Consider the following 6,006-nt stretch of genomic DNA (forward strand, 5'->3'; position numbering starts at 1 on the left):
TAGTCAAAATCAGAAGGGAAACAACAAATTGGGAAAAAATCTTTATAACGAAAAACTCTGACAGGGGTCTAATTACTCAAATATACAAGGAGTTAAAGCAATTGTATAAAAAAATCAAGCCATTCCCCAATTGATAAATGGGCAAGAGACATGAATAGGCAATTTTCAGGTAAAGAAATCAAAAGTATCAATAAGCACATGAGAAAGTGTTCCAAATCTCTAATAATTAGAGAAATGCAAATCAAAACAACTCTGAGGTATCACCTCACACCTAGCAGATTGGCTAAAATGAAAGAAGGGGAGAGTAATGAATGCTGGAGGGGATGTGGCAAAATTGGGACATTAATGCATTGCTGGTGGAGTTGTGAACTGATCCAACCATTCTGGCTGGCAATTTGGAACTATGGTCAAAGGGCTATAAAAGAATGCCTGCCCTTTGATCCAGCCATACCATTGTTGGGTTTGTACCCCAAAGAGATCATAGATAAACAGACTTACACGAAAATATTTATAGCTGCGCTTTTTGTGGTGGCAAAAAACTGCAAAAGGAGGGTATGTCCTTCGATTGGGGAATGGCTGAACAAATTGTGGTATCTGTTGGTGATGGAATACTATTGTGCTAAAAGGAATAATAAACTGGAGGAGTTCCAGGCGAACTGGAGAGACCTCCAGGAACTGATGCAGAGAGAAAGGAGCAGAGCCAGAACATTGTACACAGAGACTGATACACTGTGGTAAAATCGAATGTAATGGACTTCTGTACCAGCAGCAATGCAATGACCCAGGACAATTCTGAGGGATTTATGGTAAAGAATGGTTACAAAATGTACACATTCAGAGGAAGAACTGCAGGAGAGGAAACACAGAAGAAAAACAACTGCTTGAACGCATGGGTCGGGGTGGACATGATTAAGAATGAGGACTCGAAACTACCACACCAATGCAACTACCAACAATTTGGAAATAGGTCTTGATCAAGGACACATGACAAAACCAGTGGAAATGTGCATCGGCCAGGGGTAAGGGGAGTGCGGGGGGTGAAGGAAAAAGTAGGAGCATGAATCATGTAACCATGTTAAGAATGAATATTAATAAATGTTTAAATTTTTAAAAAAATGAAAAGGGAGAATTTGCCATCAAAGAAAAGGAAATTAAAGCAATCATTAAGAGTAATTTTTGTCCAATTATAAGCCAATAAATCTGACAATCTAAGTGAAATAGATGAATATTTATAAAAATATAAATTGCCCAGATTAACAAAAAAAGATATAGAATACTTAAATAATCCCATCTCGGAAAAAAAAAATTAACACACCATCAATGAAGTCCCTAAGAAAAAATCTCCAGGGCCAGATGGCCAGAATTCTATCAAACATTTAAGGAAAAATTAATCCCAATACTATATACACTATTTGGGAAAATAGGCGAAGAAGGAGTCCTGTCAAGTCCCTTTTATGCCAGAAATATGGTGTTGATACCTAAGCAAGGAAAAGCAAAAACGGAGAAAATTATAGGCCAATTTTCATAATGATTACAAGTGCAAAAATGTAACTAATACACTAGCAAGGAGATTGCAGCAATAACAAAGATCATTCACTATGACCAGGTGAGATTTATACCAGGAATGCAAAGCTGGTTTATTGTTAGGAGAATTATCAGCTTAATTGACTATATCAGTAACCACACTAACAGAAATTATATAATTATCTCAAAAGATGGAGGAAAAGTCTTCAACAAAATACAATACCCATTCCTATTAAAAACACTAGAAAGCATAGAAAAAATGGAGTATTCCTTAAAATGATACGTCATATCTATCTAAAACCATCACCAAGTATCATCTGCAACCAGGATTAAGTTAGAAGTCTTTACAATAAGACCAGGAGTGAAGCAAAGGATGCCCATTATCACAACTATGATTTAATATAATACTAGAAATGCAATAAGAGAAGAAAAAGAAGCTGAAGGAATTAAAATAGACAATGAGAAACCTAAACTCACTCTTTGCAGATGATATGATGGTATACTTTGAGAATCCTCAAGAATCAACTAAAAACTAGTTGAAATAAATAATAACTTTAGCAAAGTTGTGGGATACAAAATAAACCCACATAAATTATCAGCATTTCTATGTATTACCAACAAAGTCCAACAGAAAGAGATAGGAGAAATTCCATTTAAAATAACTCTAGATAATATGAAATACTTTCAAATCTACTTGCCAAAACAAACACAGGAATTATATAAACACAATTACAAAACACTTTTCACACAAAGTCAGATTTAAATAATTGGGAAAAGATTATATGCTCATGGATAGACCAAGCTAATATAATTTTAATGACAATTCTATCTAAATTAATTTACTTAGTCAATGCCGTACCAATCAAACTACCAAATATCTTAGATCTCAGAATGTACTATAAAATAGTAATCATCAAAACAGCCCAGTACTGGCTAAAAAAATAGAATGGTGGATCAGTGGAACAGATCAGATACACAATATTCAAGGGTAAATGATCTTAGCAATCTAGTGTTTTATAAACCCAGAGATTCCATCTTTGGTAATAAGAACTCACTATTTGACAAAATCTGATGGGAAAACTGCAAAACAGTATGGCAGAAACTAGGGATAGACCAATATCTCACACTTTATACCAAGATAAGATCAAAATGGGTATAATATTTAGATGTAAAGGGTGATACCATAAGTAAATTAAAGGAACATAGAATAGTTTATCTGTCAGATCTGTAGAAAAGGAAAGAATTTATGAACAAACGAAACAGAGAAAATTACAAGATGTAAAATGAATAATTTGGGTTATATTAAAATAAAAAAGTTTTATACAAAGAAAACCAATGTAACCAAGGTTGGAAGGGAAACAGCAAACAGGGGAGAGGGCTTGTTATTGCAAATTTCTCTGATAAAGGTCATTCTCAAATATATACAGAACTGAATCAAATTTCTAAGAATACAAGTCATTCCCCAATTGACAAATGATCAAAGGGTATGAACAAGCAGTTTTCAGATGATGAAATCAAAGCTATCAATAATCATATGAAAAAATGCTCTAAATCACTCTTAATTAGAGAAATGCAAAATAAAACAATTCTGAGGTACCACCTCATATCTATCAGTTTGACCAATATGGTGGTAAAGAAACGTGCTAAATGTTGGAGGGATGTGGCAAAATTGGGACACTAATGCATTGCTGGTATAGTTTTGAACTGATTCAACCATTCTGGAGGGCAATTTGGAACTATTCCCAAAGGGCTATAAAACTGTGCATACCCTTTGATCCTGTAATACCACTACCGCATCTATACCCCAAAGAGATTTTTTAAATGGGGATCAGGAGGACCAACTTGTACAAAAACATTTTTTGCAGTTCTTTCTGTGATGGCAAGGAATTGGAAATTGAAGGAAAGTCCTTCAATTGGAGAATGGCTGAACAAATTATAGTATTTGATGGTGATGGGATACAATTATGCCATAAGAAATGAGCTAAATGATTTCAGAAAAAAAACTGGAAAGATTTACATGAACTGATGCAAAACGAAACAAGCAGAACCTGGAGAAGATTGCGCACAAGTAGTAACAGTAATATTGTACGATGATCAACTGTGAAAGACTACTCTCAGCAATGCTGGCTCAGTCCAGGACAGTTTTTAAAGAATTATGACAAAGAATGCTATGCACATCCAGAGAAAGAACTATTAGAGTCAAAATGCAGATCCAAACATACTATTTTTCACTTTAGCTTATTTTTGTTTTTATTTTGAGGTTTTGGTTTTATATCAATATTCTCTTGGTCACAACAATGACCAATAAGGAAATCTGGTTTGCATGATATTACATATATAATCCTGATCAAATTATTTACCATTAGACTGTGAGCTCCTTGAGGGCAGAGATTCTGTTTTCATTTCTTTATATCTCCAACACAATGTCTACTTATACTCAGTTTGTATTTTATTTTAAAGATACACAGACATTTTTATGGGGCAATAATGAAGAAGTTTGAGTTTATGAACTTTACATTGTCAGCTATGTGGAGAAGTGCCTGGAAACTGTAAGTCCAATTAGGAAGCTACAACAGTTGTCTAGATGAGAGGAGGGAAAACGAGACCTTGTATGTTTGTGGAGTAAGCATTAAGAAAAGAATAGATTTAACGAAGGAAGTGAATGGGGAATTCCCAAGTCTTGGCAACTAATTGGAAGATCCACTAGGAAAAATTATCTTCTAGATCTGATTTTCACTAATAAGAAGAAACTGGTTTCTAAGATGTAAATGATGTGAATTCTGGGGAGAAGTGGCCTCTCATTCCTACAGTTTGTGATAAAAGAGAGATCTGGTTGTAGTATGACATAAACCTTCAATTTTGAGAAAGTAGATTTAAAAGAGATCAGAGGGAAACTATGTACTTATATTATGTATATATTTGTATTATATACTATGTATATTATAACTAGACAAGGAAGAAAATCCTTCAAAGAAGTCAGCCCAAGAGGCCAGAGATGATGCTCAAGAATAGAATAAAAAAAAAACAATCCATAGAGGAGAAAAAATTGGATTTGTTTGAAAAGAACCATGTGGATGCACAAGGAGTTTCACCAACAGTTTGATTTTTAAAAGTAACGTGCACAGGGCAGCTAAGTGGCTCAGTGAATAGAGAACCGGGCTTAGCAATAGGAAGATATGGCCTCTGACATTTCCTAGCTGTGTGACTCTGGGCAAGTCACTCAACCTTGATTACCTACCCCTTTCTACTTTTTTGCCTTGGAATGAATACTTAGCATTGATTCTAAGTTAAGAGTTATTAAAAACAACAGTAATTTGCAGGAGATGGAAACAAGGCCAGGTAACAATGAGTGGCACCGGCGTTGGCATGCCTGGTCCTGTAAAAAAAAAAAATGATGTCCAGCATGCTAAAGTTCAAAAGGGCTGGAGTTGGCAAGGGAAGCAAAGAACAGCAAAATCTTTATTTGCTTATTTTTGTTATATTGAGATAGAACAGGCACAGCCATGTCCTGGAGCCAGCTCACACCAGCCACTAGAGCCAATTGTTAAATTCGCGGGATGAACATTTACATCTCAAGAACAGAAAATGCTATGAATCTGTACTTAATTTAATGATTTATTAATTGGACAGATTTAAGCAAGTGTTGGTGAAAAGGTTAATCATGCCACTTCCACTTAAAAGTGTACCCTATATACATGGCTTTGTTCTTGTTTTCTGAAGAGTCCCTTCCTAAATGTTTATCCTGGAACAGAGGGTTGAAGAAAGAGTAGGACCTGTGCTCAGCATAGGTGATAGGATGAAAACCGTCAACAAAGAGAAAACAGAGCTGATCTACTCTTATTTTGTTTTTGTTCATTTGGCATTTGCACTGGAAATGACATAACTGCAAGCAGAGGACACACTCCAATATTGATAAGCAGAATATAGTAAGGAGATCATAAGAGGGCATCCAGCTGCCCTTGAGAAATCCAAGTTGCCTTATTAAGACAAACTACTTCTGTGGATCCTGAAATAACTGGAATGTGTTTGCTGAGCTACTTTCTGCACCCTTGAAAGATCATGGAAAACAAAAAAAGAACTCCTTTTTTTTTAATGGGGAAAGATCTGAGTCCACAAACTACAAACCAGTGAGGTTGTCTTCAGTCCCTGAGAACAATCTAAGAGTTGTAATTAAAGGGATGGTTGGTGAACATCTAGAAAAGGAAGCAGAGATTACAGAAAGTGAATCTGGCTTGAACAAGAAATGGTCATCCCAGACTAACCTCATTTCTCTTTTAGGCACAGGATTATTAAACTAATAGATGAGAGGAGTACTATAAACATAGTTTACCTAGGTTTAACCAAAGTTTGGATAAAATATCTCATTCTATTCTTTTGAAGAAAATAGAAAGATATGGCTTAAAGGTCAATACCATGAAATAGATTCAAACATGGTAGAATGTATCCAGACTCAAAGGGTAATTTTTGATGATTCAATATTAC

Source organism: Gracilinanus agilis, chromosome 6 (assembly GCF_016433145.1).
Source record: "Gracilinanus agilis isolate LMUSP501 chromosome 6, AgileGrace, whole genome shotgun sequence".
In the NCBI taxonomy this organism is placed as follows: Eukaryota; Metazoa; Chordata; class Mammalia; order Didelphimorphia; family Didelphidae; genus Gracilinanus; species Gracilinanus agilis.